We start from the raw sequence: 15,450 nt of genomic DNA, 5'->3' as shown, positions 1-15,450 counted from the left end.
TAATACTCATGGTACCTTTAGTCTCGATCCAATAAGGCACAACATTCATCGGGAGTCCCTGTTGAAGAACATCGTACGGTAACATACTTAGCAATGAAGTTTAGCTTCAAAAATAATGTATGGAAAAGATGCACCGATGAAAAATAGTAAAAATCTTACCATCCTTCCTAAATAGATGTGACCGTAGTTCATTACGAACACTATTGGTCGCACATTTTCAGTACTAACATTTCTAAATGCAGGAAGAAAATTTGTCTTGACAGTATCAAGATCCTCAGGCCATGAAACATAATGACTGAGCTCCTCGCAGTTGAGTTCAGCCCCAGGACAGTATACGGTCCTGTCTACCAAGCGCTGGACATGTTTGCTTACACCGAAATAAGCTGACAATACAAATTAGTTGTCAACTATTTTTGAATAAACAATATCAAAGACATAAATATGGTTGAGAAACTTACATAATGGTATAACTGGAGGCATTTGCACATCGACCCAGATGTCGGTATTACCTTCAATATCATCTTCCGGACGAATATCAAAGGTGATAACCATATCAGGCTCAAATGCATAAGTCTTGCATAGTGCTCGCCATGTTTTGCATCCAAAATAGGTGTAGTCGTCTGAATTGTATAACTTTGCATGGAAAATATAACCATGCTTGGTCTTCAAGTAAACTTTCTTTTCCTCCATACTATGACTGAAACCTATCTTATCCAATACAAAAACTCTTGCATGGCAGGGGATACGCTAGTAGAATAGTAAAAAAAATATAAGTTGAAGCAAATGAAGCAGATGTCATGCTTAATTACGAAAAAAGACTTGTTGTTGTGACTTACTGTATCCACTTCGAAGTTCTCGTCCAGCTTGATGCTGAAGCGCCTATCATCATCTAGGAAGATTCCGTCGCACAGGTCGCGCTCGCCTTCGCAGTATTTGCAAATACCGAAATCCTTCTCGTCGTCAGACATTTCCTATGTTCATAGTTAAAACATTAATTGAAAATCGATCGAAGACAACTACCATGATACTCAACACACAAATACGGGGCACTCGATATTTCCTACATATTCTGGCACAAGTCATGCCAAAATTCACGGAAAAATCTGGCATGACCTTTGCTAAAATAGGACATATCGAGCGCCTGAAATTTGCCGGAACGGAAATGAATCAACACTCCGGCAAAACATAGGCCACTCGAAGGTGTAACCTGCAAACATGACCGGCCACTTGGATATTGAGCAACACTAGATATACATTTCAAAATATCTTATAAGACTCAAATTAGCATGCATTCAGTAAGCAAAAGTAAATCATCTCATGCGTCAGTACATCGTCGAATATTATCACTAATACATCACGAATAGTGTCATACATATAACATCATTAATACAACTAAAACTCTAGCACACGACGGGTATCGGCGCGGGCGGTGGACACCCACAGAGAAGGCACCATCACGGGATCATAGCTCCAGTGAGATTCCCGGAGAACCTGCCAGGTATTGGAGAACGGCCTGTGCTCCAACGCAAACAAGTAGAGACGGACGTGCGCGTTCTCCTCACTGACACGGTGACGCACCATCTCCGCGGAGTCCTCGAGCCTCTGGATCGTCACTGGCCCACGCGACCGCCACCAAAGAAGGTTCGGGTCAACGACAGGCTGGCTCCTCACCAACCTGCGCCCCCGGTAGGTAGCGCCTCCCAGTACCTCCCCAGCGGAGCCCAGTCCCGGACATGGCCGATCTGGTCAAGCAGGTGTCGTCCTCCGCCGACTCGATGACGAGGATGCGGGATAGGCATCGTCCACGTCGAGGCGGGAAAAATTGCTTTAACTAAAAAATCACCTAAGTAGTACCTAGTTCTTACTAACTATTTCTTACTAACTAAATAGAAGAAGGTCAAATTTTACTCGTTTTATTATGCATTACACTAGTGTTTATTCATCATCTAAGAAAACATCACCTAAGAAAAAATCCCAGCCGCATATGTATCCAATTCATTTCCACCCATAGATGAACCCTAACTATTTGATGCAACTAAAATTTGAAGAACCCTATCTAGGCAGAGGTAGGGGAGGGGGAGGAGCAGGCGTGCTCACCTCGATCGGGTGCCTGCGGCGAGAGAGGGGCAGGCGGCGTCGAGGTCGGGCTTGGGGTGGCGTTGAGGTCGGGGGCGGCGTCCGGGGCGGCGTTGAGGTCGGGGGCGGGGACGGCGTTGAATCCGGGGTCGGGGGCGGCGTAGAGGGTGTGCAGAGAGCGCGCGGCGACCGACGGGCGACGGCGGCGGCGAGAGCGGAGGAGTTCGATTTGGGGGAAGTGGCCGTGGGGAAGGACGAACGTGGTGGTTAAGTCAGAAGTAGCAGTAGCGCGTTCCTGAAAGCGCGCTACTGCTACATTAGCTACAGCGCGTTCCGGGATACATGCTACTGCTACTACTTTCTCCTTTTTCCCTTTTTCATTTATTTTTCTTCACATTTTATTTTTTTCCTTTCACCTTCTTCTATTTCTTTCATTTTCAATTACCTTTCTATTTGCTTTTCATTTAATTTTATATCCTTTAGTAGTAGCGAGTTTAGAGCAAAACGCGCTGCTACAAAGAAAGTAGCAGTAGCGCGGTTCCATATAGATCGCTACTACTATGTGTACCATGTCGGCTAAGCCATGAGAATTTTAGTAGTAACATGTATGCAGCGAGACGCGCTACTGCTACGACGTTATCTGCAGCGCGGTTTCGGCAGGCGCGCTGCTGCTATTTAGCACCAGCGTGCTTCTTTGACCCACGCTACTGCTAAAGTTCTGTGTATAAGGTTTTCCCTAGTAGTGTAAGAAACTTCGGTTCCTATCTACCGTTGGTGTTAAAGGGAGAACTACGAGGAGCCAGCCCTAGTACGAGAGGACTGGGCTGGGTCAACCTATGGTGTACCGGTTGTTATGCCAATAGCAGCGCCGGGCAGCTAAGTTGGTATGGAAGAACTGCTGCGCCGAGGGAAATCCTTCTCTATACAAGTTCTCGTACGAGGTTTTTGAACAGAACATCGATAGGCGAGAGGTGTAAGCACCGCGAGGTGTGAAGCGATCTCGTACTAAACAAATGGAAATTGACAACAATAAAAAAAACATAACTTAGAAAGAGAGGTTCTGAAAGGTAAAAGGACTGGAAATCCTAAAAAAGCGCCCTTTGACTCGAAATCAAATTTGTGCTAGTGGTTCGAATCCACAACAGAACAGTGAATGAATGAAATGAATGAACGTGGGCGGTCCCCAGACGACAAGTGTGTGATCAGAAGCCTTTCCTTTAGCTGTTTATACAAGAACGAATCAATCAAGTTTCTAGTAAAACAGAACTCTAGAATCAGTCCGTCCGGTTAAGCATTGGGGAGCTGATAGGTCGAATGGAGTGGTGCCAGAGCTCTAAAGTCGCTCTAAATATCCTTTTCTTTGATTTTCCTGTGTGCTTTTTAGGCGGCTATCTATATTAGCCAGAAAGCACTTACATTTGAGACCGGGCACTGCGTCATCAGGTGGAAAAGAACGAACGGACATTTCCGATCTTTTGTATTCGATTCGGATCTCTATTCAATGTGTTTTCAATACCCTAACCTCCAAGGGATGAGACGCCCACGATACCCAATAGTGCCAGCCAAACCAAGCTAGTACACCATCCAGCCAGAATAAAACAAAGGAAAAGAAATAGAACGTACCTCCTTAAATAAATATCTCACCTATCAAACTCAAGCAAGAGTCGAACCGCTAGCTTTTTGTGGCCATGGGAACCGGCTGGGACACCCTCAAACCCCCTTTTATTCTCAAAAAAGGGATCGGCACTTCTCGTATAAATGGAATGGAATTTCTCGAATTTCACACAGGAGATCATCCTCAACAAAGCCTTGTGGGCTGCTGTTATGTTAGGTGTTTATGAATCTGATTGGAAGGGGACTTAGACCCGATGGATTGGGATATATAAGTTATTCTTCCAATTGGATTGAGTCATAGTGCAATGTTACTTCTTGCTGGATCTGGATCGCAATATCAAGTTGCTTTCCTGCAGCACCTACATGGCCACATTTGCACTAACTTTGTTCACTGCTTGGTTTGACTGAGCTGTTCAAGAAAAAGGAAAGATGAATGCGTTTAAAATCTACGAGTTGCCTTAGTAAGAAAGTTCCTCCTTCTCGCTATAGAAATGATCTTTAAGACAACCTATCCGTTTCGGTTTTGAAGAAGACAGGAATGAGTCAGTGCCAGCTGTCCCCGATCGTGATCAAGAAAAAAAAGTTGGTACATCCCCCAACGTACAACATTAAAAAGGAAACAAAAAAATGAACTGTCACATGTCTTTTTTTTATATGTTTACCACTCAACTGTCACATGGCTTGAGATCCAACACATGTACGCGTCTACATATATTCAAGGGAAAAAGATAGGCACAGTCCGCGAGATATAGCACTATTTAGGAAAGAAGGAAAAAATGTTTGGACTTTCACATGGCTTGAGATCCAACGTGTGCCCCCACCGTGAAAGAAATAACACATCAGCTGTCCAAAATAAATTGGAAAACGTTTGCAAACGGCGCACCGGCCGAAGCTTCGGCCGGTCCTGCGCGCGCCACTCGATCGGGCTGAATCCCGCGGCCCGTTTTTCACCTTTCTTGTGAAAGGTTATCTGCTCACAGACGCAGCTTTCCATGCGGGCCACACACCACCGCTGTTTTTTCTGTTGCAAACTTTTTTATCCCAACGCGAAGGGTGTGAGCCCACTCATTCGTTTTCCACGGCGACTTTTCCCAGTCTTATTTTTCTCTCTATTCGCCAGAGTGCTGCCGCCTCCTCGTCTTGACTCATCCGTCTCCACGAACTCTCTCTTCCCTGACTCCACACCGTCAAGCCGGCCTGCCCCTCCACACGGCCCGAGCGAACCATCCCCTTCCTTCCCCGATTTCCACTTTAGAGCTCCACGACATCACCGACCATCGGCGATGGCTGCAACCTGTCGCCCATCAACCTCCACCTTCTTTGCCAGCGGTCAACGGCGACGCTGCTTTTTCCCTATTTTTGCTGCAAAGGCGGCCGTGTGGTGCTGGAAGGCCGGCCGTCGGAGCTGCGAGTAGACTCAATGCACAGGGTGCCGCAACTGGCTACAGAGGAGCTACGGCCGGCATGTGGCGGAGCTACAACCAGTGTGCCAATTGCTACAGCCGACGACATTTTTTGCTGGAACCGAGAAAGTAGGTGTTGTGACCGGCGCGTAGCGGAGCTTCAACCAGCTGCGCCAAATGCTACTACCGTCACCATTTTTTGCTGGTATCAGAGGAAGCAAGGGTAGCGACCGGCGAGTGAAAGAGCTGCAACCAGCATCACAAAATGCTACGACCGGTGGTCGAGAAGGCTACAATTGGTTTTAGGAAAGCTTCAATCAAAGACGGGGAAGCTGAGGGCCGGCCATCGCGCACCACGAAAAGCTGCAACTGGCGACAAGAAAGCTACAACCGACTTCTGGAAAAGCTTCAATGAAAGACGGGAAAACTAAGGATCGGCCATCGCGCACCACAAGAAGCTATAACCGGCGACGAGAAAGTTACAACTAGCTTTTGAAAAAGCTTGAACCAAAGACGGGAAGCTGACAATGGCGAGTGGCGACGACGGGGCTGTGCGGCGGAGCACGGGGGTGCTGCGACCTGTGCGCTACGACAGCGGCCGGTGTCGACGCTGAATGGCGGACCACCGAGGTGCTGCACGCGGCGAGAAGTTGTCCAATGTTGTCGGCGAGCCGGCCGTTGATGGGGGCGACAAAAAGGGTCTGCGGCAAGAGGCGCTCTACGTCGCTGACAACGGCGAGGTGACGTGCTGCTAGCCGGTCGGCACTCGCCGCGGACCTCGCGACCTGGCATCCGCACGCATGCGCCACCAGCTAGCATCATATGTGTGAGGTGAAAACGTAGGACAGAGAAAGAGATGTTTGCCCGTCCGCCAGTCTAGCCTCAATCAACGGCGCATAATAATCTAATCTAGTGGCTAGCATGCGACCGGCCGAGTACTTCGGCCGGTGCGCCGGCGCGTAGTACTGGCCAAATAAATTAGACTCTTCCGTGAAAAAAAACTAATTAATGTGTTCCACTTGTGGAAAGAAAGGATTGACACTTACATGGAAAGAAGGACATGCATGTCCCAGTTTTTGAATCGCATGCATGTTCCATCTGTATAAAAATAAAAAAAAGACAAAAATTAGTGCATAGTGCATATACGTATTACATGAATACGTATATGCACTAATATTTGTCACCTGAGAACACACTTACACGATGCTTACGAAAAAATGATTGTGCTACTACAAGACGATTTGAAGCAGACACGTGCTATGTATTTTTTATTCATCGGGCCATGACAATATAAAGAACACATAAATAATCAACTACATCCATGATCGTACATCAAGCAATCACACGCTTCATAGCGGTCATGCTATGAGACATGCATGTGAATGTTCCCGCGCAATCAATCCCCAAAAACCGATACACGCATGATCATCGGCAGCATGCTTATATATGGTCCAGTTAGGAAAAAAATAGGCAGTTCTACAATCTTCTTTAATATTTTGAGTATTTAGGTTCATACCATTTGAACATTCTTCAGATTGCAAAAAACACTAGACATTTTTCGGTATCTTGAAAGAACAAACCTGGTGGTAGTGGTTTAAATTTAAAAACCGATTTAGTCAAATTTAATACTGTTTAATTTGCATATTATAATTTATAACCTTTTTGATATGTTAAAAGAATTTGGTCATGACATAAACTTAAATTTCTACTCATGATTATACGACATGACTCTATACAAAGGACAAATCGACTGGGTCGCATGCAGAGCTTTACTTTAACACACTGATAACTAGACAACTACATACCATATGAATTTAGCTACTGTTAGCACACAACCAAACTTCGCTTATGTGTACTGATCTAATATTCAAAGAGATTGTTCCATACGAGAACAAAAAAATTTAGCATATAGGTTAGTAAAATATAAACGGTGCTACGTGTAGGCATGAATTACTTTGACCGAATGATGACAACACTACTGATTATAATAAAGTGTAAAAATGTATGAAAACATTTTAAAAATTATTAACTGAAGAAACGATACACTAAACACTAACCATGTTATTCTTATGAGAGAGAAAAAACTCCATGATGATTGATGTAGAAAAATAAAACACACCGGTTATTCTTAGAGATAGTGTCAGGGAATTAGAACGTAATTCTACCATAATATGCCAATAACCTTACAGGTTAGCGCCAAAGGTGAACTAGATAGAATTGTTCAAATGGATTTCAGGTTGATGGCTTGAACTATTTGAATATTCCATGTCAATAAAAGGACATCAGACACAAGATGTGCATGGAAGAGAAGAATAACTGGAGGGTAATTGCACATGTGGCTAGAAAAAGAAGGAAAATGATACTCCTATACAAATATCAAACAAAGAAAATAAGTTTGTTATTAGGAGAATTCAGTGCTAAGGTTACATCTTCTTTATCCGCAATGCAGATCTAAATATTTTTATTTAAATATATATAAAGAACATTGAATATAACAGATGACCTTTGAAAATGTCATAATACTAATTCACCCATAATTTACAAATTTATTGTAGACATTACAAAAAGTATGTGATATTTATTTGAAAATGTATTTGTAGTGCTTATAAGATGGACTCTTTCATATGGCACAATGTGAATATCCATGAAAGCATATGTTTAATATCCATGAAAGCATATCCTGAAAATGATGCCCTCACACTTACGAGGGCCACTCTGCTAGTTTGTACAAATAAATCAATTTCTACTAAATATCACAGTACTAATATAAAAAATAGCACTATCCATTCATCCACCCATCTATCAAAGAGATATCATATCCATTCATCCATCCATCTAGCACTATCTATTTCTACTAAAAATAAATTTCCTGGTTTAGATCCGCCGACAGAGGGAGACTCGCTTGGGGAGGGGAAGAAGATTCACGAGGGGAAGAAGATTCATGAGGGGAAGAGGGGCGATCTCACATTCATGCTGGAGTTGGCGGCGACAGCGCAGTTTTCGACGGCGAAGAGTAGTGTGGTCGGGCGGCGGCGGTGGTGCTGGTCGAGAGGGGAGGACGAAGAAGAGAAGGGTGATCAATGTGATTTCGTAGTGAATCAGACTTACTGGTTTGTACTGTACAAGGCATTTTTTTGGCCTGCCTAGGGTTAATGGGCCACGCCATAAAAAACGGTAGCACACATAAAATAAAATTAAGAAATATCTATGGCATGCAAGAAACAGTATACGCCAGCGGTATGGTAGTAGCAATGTCATACCAAATTGTCCTATGCCACCATTATTTGAAAAAATAGTGCTGGCGTTGATGGGAATCGGCCTGCCACCAACACAAGTTATGGAACTTTTTCCACTAGTGTTGGCTGCTGATGACATGGTCGGCCTTGCAACCCTCGTGGCAGTTAAGCACGCATCTTTGCACCGCCGACGAAATCTTGTGGTTTTGAACGAGCGTAGCATTGCAGCAACCTGCCGCCGATGAGATCCGTCATTGCAGCACCATGAGCAGAAGCTGCGTTGCAGCATCCACCACCGAAGAAGATCCGAGATGGCAACACCAAAGACAAAGTGTTGTATTGTGGCATCCTTTGCTGGCCAGAATCCACGGTGGAAGAACCATGGGCAAGTGCTGCATTTCGGTAGCCACTACCGCCGAGATCCGCGGTTGCAGCAGACGGAGAGATCGTGTAGTTCGTAGAGTGAGGGTTGCATTTCAGCATCGGCGCCGGGGAGATCTTCGACATGGTCACACCGTCGTGCTCGTACTGCTCAGCAGTTGGAACAAAACCTCGGGCGCTGCGCTCTCGTCAACATCAGGCACTCCCACAGCGTCGTATGGTGCTGCACTAGAGCGCTCTTCAACACCGGGCTCTCCCCTCTGCAACACCAGTTACGCTACACTGAAGCGCTCTGCAACACCGGCTGCAGGGAGGTTGGCGCGGGGGAGCTGCTGGCCAGTGCGGGCGTTGCCGGTCAACGGCTGCTAGCCAGTGCGGGCGTTGTTAGGATAAACCACGTATATGGGTGTCGTGCGTGCAGCCTTGGCTGGCTAGCTACATGCGTGGCCCGGGTGATCTTGCGTGTGTGCATGCTAGTTGGTTAGTTGGCTTAGTGGCCGTTGCGGTGTGCGTGCATGCAGGAGGCCAGGCAAATTTGTTAGTGATGGATAGACTCCCGGGAGGTTAGCTAGATGTGAATGGTCGGGTGTGACGGCCAAGTTAGTGGGCGTGCATGCAAGTCACGGACCGTGGGGCATGTACGTGCGCATCGTGGGTGTGTGAGCAGCGCGTGTATAAGGTCTCCCCCGGCCTGTGTAACTCGGTGTGGTGCCTGGGAACGAGTTTGTGCTCATGGTAGTGGCGTTCGACCGCCGGAAACCTTCTGTGTCCACCTGTGTTTTCTTCTTCCCTTCTTCTTCTACCTCGGTCCGCTGCAAAACAAGAGAGCTGCGAGAGGTAGGCAAGAGCTAGGGCTAGACGGCAACAATAATTGGTATCGGAGCATCAGTTTCGGACGAGCTCGCCGGCGATGGCGCTCGTCTCGTGCGGCGGCGGAGCACGGTGATGCTGTGCGTGCGGGGAGCGCGGCGGCCGCGGCGGACCTGCGCGGTGGCGCAGAGGCTGCGGTGGCGCGGCGTGGCTCGGCGGAAAGAAGGCCAAGCTCCTGGACACGCCGGTTCGGCCGCGTTGATCGCGTCGGAGTGCGATCATGGCGCGAGCTGGAGACGTGCGGAGCGTGGCGAATGAGGCGCGGCGGCGAGCCGGGCGCGACCGGTGCGTGTTATGGGTGCGCACCGGACGCGTCGGGCGCGTCGGGACCGCGGGCGTGGACCGCGTCGAGGCGCTGGACCTAGTTGCGCAGATCGCGTACGTGCACGGCGGGAGCGCGGGCCGGGAGCGCAGGGACGTGGGGAGTGCTCGCGAAGGGCACGACGGTCGCGGAGACGAGGAGGTCGCGAAGGACCTGCGTGGTGGCGCAGAGGTCGCGACGGCTCGGGGCGACAGCCGTAGAAGGTGTGTGGCACGGAGGCGCGGCATGGCGGCTGCCACGGCGGACGCGGAGGCGGCACGCAGTGAGCGCCTCGTGCTGTCGGGCTCGTCGGGCGCGTCGGATGCACGCGGGACATCCGGGACGCACTGGTACGGTCGGGCTTGTCGGGCGCGCCGGGTGCGCGCGGGATGTGTGTGGCGCACTGGTGCGGTCGGGCTCGTCGGGCGCGTCGGGTGCACGCGGGACGTGCGTAGCGTGGAGGGACGCCAAGCGTGTGTCGCCGGCGGAGAAGGAGCTCGGCGTATGTCGCCGGGTCGTGACGGAGCACGGTGCGACCGGCGTCGGTGGGCCGGGTCGGGTCCGCGGGCTGGGTCACGGCCGTGACGACGACAATAACGGACGCTGCAAGAACTCTGGCGACGGCGACATCATGGTTTAGGGGGAGTATGTTAGGATACGTATGATGAGGACATGACTACCTTGGATACGACCAAAAATATTGCATACATGCATATTTGTCAGGTGATTTCTAATGCAAACTATTCAATAATCTATTTATGTTATCCAGAACAAAAATACTTCACACACTTCTGTGTTTTGTCTAATTGTAGGTGTATGGGACATTTGTACAATCCACATATGAAGATAAGGGAAAAGGAGAAGTTTAGGTTGTGTTCAAAAAGTCCTCTCACGTCACTTTTGGGCCAAGAGAAGATAGAGTCCAAGTCTCTCACGTTCTGGATTCAGATTCGGACTGCACAGACATACCTGACTCAAAACGCCAACAACTTTTTCATACGGACTCCGAATTGGGTGATTTTTTTTTGTTGGAAACTAGATTTCGTGCTCTTTCCAACCCAATTGGATTCACCTTCAAATTCGTCCGGAGCGTTGAGTTACGGACGAAACAATCTGACGTTGCAGCAGAATCCGAGTCAAACTACAAGCCCAAAGGTGTTGCATCACCTCCACTTGGGCCCATGAGCCTTGTACGACCTAGTGTTAGTTTTAGGCTGCCTTGGGACGTCCTCCCACCTCCTTGGCCGCCACCCCTTGCTCCTATATAAGTAGATCCATCTAGTAGTTTTTTTGGTTGGGATTTGTTTAGTTAAAAGTTAGCCATTGCAACTTCGTGTACTTCGTTTGTGTCCAACGACCAGACCAAGACCGCTTACGGATCCCCACCATTATCAATACTTCATATATATTTGCAATATTCAGATTGCTTTATCATATTCTTGCTCGTTCTTCGATTGCTTGCAGGAATAGACCTTCGTGGTCAGGTTGATCGTGCTCCAGCGTGGTCAATAACCTCTCGAAGTTGGTTTAGCGATTGCTAAGGCGCAACGTCGTGTATGTTTGTAGTCGGATCGTCAAAGTCGTCTCACGTCACTTTTGGGCCAAGAGAAGATAGAGTCCAAGTCTCTCACGTTCTGGATTCAGATTCGGACTGCACAGACATACCTGACTCAAAACGCCAACAACTTTTTCATACGGACTCCTAATTGGGTGATTTTTTTTTGTTGGAAACTAGATTTCGTGCTCTTTCCAACCCAATTGGATTCACCTTCAAATTCGTCCGGAGCGTTGAGTTACGGACGAAACAATCTGACGTTGCAGCAGAATCCGAGTCAAACTACAAGCCCAAAGGTGTTGCATCACCTCCACTTGGGCCCATGAGCCTTGTACGACCTAGGGTTAGTTTTAGGCTGCCTTGGGACGTCCTCCCACCTCCTTGGCCGCCACCCCTTGCTCCTATATAAGTAGATCCATCTAGTAGTTTTTTTGGTTGGGATTTGTTTAGTTAAAAGTTAGCAATTGCAACTTCGTGTACTTCGTTTGTGTCCAACGACCAGACCAAGACCGCTTACGGATCCCCACCATTATCAATACTTCATATATATTTGCAATATTCAGATTGCTTTATCATATTCTTGCTCGTTCTTCGATTGCTTGCAGGAATAGACCTTCGTGGTCAGGTTGATCGTGCTCCAGCGTGGTCAATAACCTCTCGGAGTTGGTTTAGCGATTGCTAAGGCGCAACGTCGTGTACGTTTGTAGTCGGATCGTCAAAGTCGTCTCCACCAAATCGATAGTTATCATCTCATCGAAAGATCGGGACCCTCGCCTCTATCAACGTATATGGGTGTCGTGCGCACAGCCTTGGCTGGCTAGCTACATGCGTGGCCGGGTGATCTTGCGTGTGTGCATGCTAGTTGGTTAGTTGGCTTAGTGGCCGTTGCGGTGTGCGTGCATGCAGGATGCCAGGCAAATTTGTTAGTGATGGATGGACTCCCGAGAGGTTAGCTAGATGTGAATGGCCGGGTGTGACGGCCAAGTTAGTGGGCGTGCATGCAAGTCACGGATCGTGGGGCATGTACGTGCGCATTATGGGTGTGTGAGCAGCGCGTGTATAAGGTCTCCCCGGCCTGTGTAACTCGGTGTGGTGCCTGGGAACGAGTTTGTGCTCATGGTAGTGGCGTTCGAGCGTCGAAAACCTTCTGTGTCCATCTGTGTTTTCTTCTTCCCTTCTTCTTCTACCTCGGTCCGCTGCAGAACAAGAGAGTTGCGAGAGGTAGGCGAGAGCTAGGGCTAGACGGCAACAACAATTGGTATCGGAGCATCGGGTTCGGAGGAGCTCGCCGGCGATGGCACTCGTCCTGTGCGGCGGCGGAGCACGGTGATGCCGTGCGTGCGGGGAGCGCGGCGGCCGCGGCGGACCTGCGCGGTGGCGCAGAGGCTGCGGTGGCCCGGCGTGGCTCGGCGGAGAGAAGGCCAAGCTCCTGGACACGCCGGTTCGGCCGCGTTGATCACGTCGGAGTGCGATCATGGCGCGAGCTGGAGACGTGCGGAGCGTGGCGAATGAGGCGCGGCGGTGAGCCGGGCGCGACCGGTGCGTGTTATGGGTGCGCACCGGACGCGTCGGGCGTGTCGGGACCGCAGGCGTGGACCGCGTCGAGGCGCTGGACCTGGTTGCGCAGATCGCATACGTGCACGGCGGGAGCGCGGGCCGGGAGCGCAGGGACGTGGGGAGTGCTCGCGAAGGGCACAACGGTCGCGGAGACGAGGAGGTCGCGAAGGACCTGCGTGGTGGCGCAGAGGTCGCGACGGCTCGGGGCGACAGCCGTAGAAGGTGCGTGGCACGGAGGCGCGGCATGGCGGCTGCCATGGCGGACGGGGAGGCGGCACGCAGTGAGCGCCTCGTGCTGTCGGGCTCGTCGGGCGCGTCGGATGCACGCGGGACATCCGGGACGCACTGGTGCGGTCGGGCTCGTCGGGCGCGTCGGGTGCGCGCGGGACGTGCGTGATGCACTGGTGCGGTCGGGCTCGTCTGGCGCGTCGGGTGCGCGCGGGACATGCGTGGCGCGGAGGGACGCCAGGCGTGTGTCGCCGGCGGAGAAGGAGCTCGGCGTATGTCGCCGGGTCGTGACGAAGCACGATGCGACCGGCGTCGGTGGGCCGGGTCGGGTCCGTGAGCTGGGTCACGGCCGTGACGACGACAATAACGGGCGCTGCAAGAACTTCGGCTACAGCAACATCGTGGTTTAGAGGGAGTATGTTAAGATAAACCATGTATATGGATGTCGTGCGCGTAGCCTTGGCTAGCTACATGCGTGGCCGGGTGATCTTGCGTGTGTGCATGCTAGTTGGTTAGTTGGCTTAGTGGCCGTTGCGGTGTGCGTGCATGCAGGAGGCCAGGCAAATTTGTTAGTGATGGATAGACTCCCGAGAGATTAGCTAGATGTGAATGGCCGGGTGTGACGGCCAAGTTAGTGGGCGTGCATGCAAGTCACGGATCGTGGGGCATGTACGTATGCATCGTGGGTGTGTGAGCAGCGCTTGTATAAGGTCTCCCCCGGCCTGTGTAACTCGGTGTGGTGCTTGGGAACGAGTTTGTGCTCATGATAGTGACGTTCGAGCGCCGGAAACCTCCTGTGTCCACCTGTGTTTTCTTCTTCCCTTCTTCTACCTCGGTCCGCTGCAGAACAAGAGAGCTGCGAGAGGTAGGCGAGAGCTAGGGCTAGACGGCAACAACAGGCGTTGCCGGTCAACGGCTGCTGGAGTGCTACAAGTCGCTGGCGGGTGCGGCAAGCCACCCCACGGCTGTTCCCAATGAGCACCAATGACGAAGAGCTGAGGTAGACAGGTGATCACAGAGGTAGGAGAAAGAGGAAAAGAATCGAGTGGGCAACAGTCGGTTGAGTCTCGGAGATGAGATGCGTGATGGGTAGCCTGATGACGACCCGGCTGATTCCTACCCACAAATCATACGGTCAATTTCAAGAGTTATTCTTTCAAATTTCATACAATTATATAATGAGGTTTATTCACACGGGACGTTGCTCAGTAAGCTATATACAAGACTGAATGTAAGCTATACAAGCCTATACCCGCGCGGCGACACGCCACCCACTGCTTATAGTACTAAATGTATATTGTTGTATTTCTTTATTAGTAGGTATAGATATATGTTTTGAAACAAAATTATTTCTTTTCAGATCACACATGCAAGCTTTTTTTTTGAGCATCAGTATAGACACAAGCGCTCATAAACACGCGCATACACTCATCCCTATGAATGCACACACGCACATCGTACCCCTATGAGCACCTTCGAGAGACTGAGCCGGCATATCATCTTGAGATTTACGAAGTCACCGTAGGTGCCTCGTCGTCGACGGCAACGTCTCCTCCCACTGAAAGCGCATCGCCGGAAATCCTGAAATAAATCCAGGAATAATGCGAGCACCAGAATTTAAACCCTGGTGGGTTGGGGATACCACTGTCCACCTAACCATCCCAACCACAGGTTGGTTCGCACATGCAAGCTTACTAGTGTGTGTCTTAATTAGAGGAATTAAATTAGGGACAAATTCTACATTGTTTATAACAACGTAGACATCGTTAAGTAACAAATATCTTTGGCTGTGGGAAATAACAAAGGCACCATGCATGGCATGGGCGGCCGCTCATACACTTCATCCTGTGCTAGGGTTTCTCCTGCCTCGTGTCAACGTCGTCGCTGGTCTAGTTTTAGTATCATGGAGGCGCGGTGGATCACGGTCCTTACCAGTGGAAGGGCTCTGTTTTCTGATATTTTTTTGAATTTTGTTATGATTTGTGTCCTACTTAGAGATACGAGATGGAGACGGCTCTCTGCAGGTGCAGTAAGGTCCACCCCGCCGGTGGAGTAAGGTCCACCCCGTTCTAGCATCATCGGAGGGCGTGTAGGGTTGCTTCCGGTGGATTTCATTGGATTTGGTCGGCATTTGTCTTCGGTGGATAAACGTGGATCCGGTCTTCTTTTGTCTGTGTTCGTGTGTCTACAGGTTGGTAATTTCGATCTACGCTTCTTTTTATCAGCGAC

The sequence above is a fragment of the Triticum urartu genome, chromosome 7A (assembly GCF_056163025.1).
Source record: "Triticum urartu cultivar PI428250 chromosome 7A, HENAU_Tu73, whole genome shotgun sequence".
NCBI lineage: Eukaryota > Viridiplantae > Streptophyta > Magnoliopsida > Poales > Poaceae > Triticum > Triticum urartu.
Note: the sequence above shows the minus strand (reverse complement) of the source record.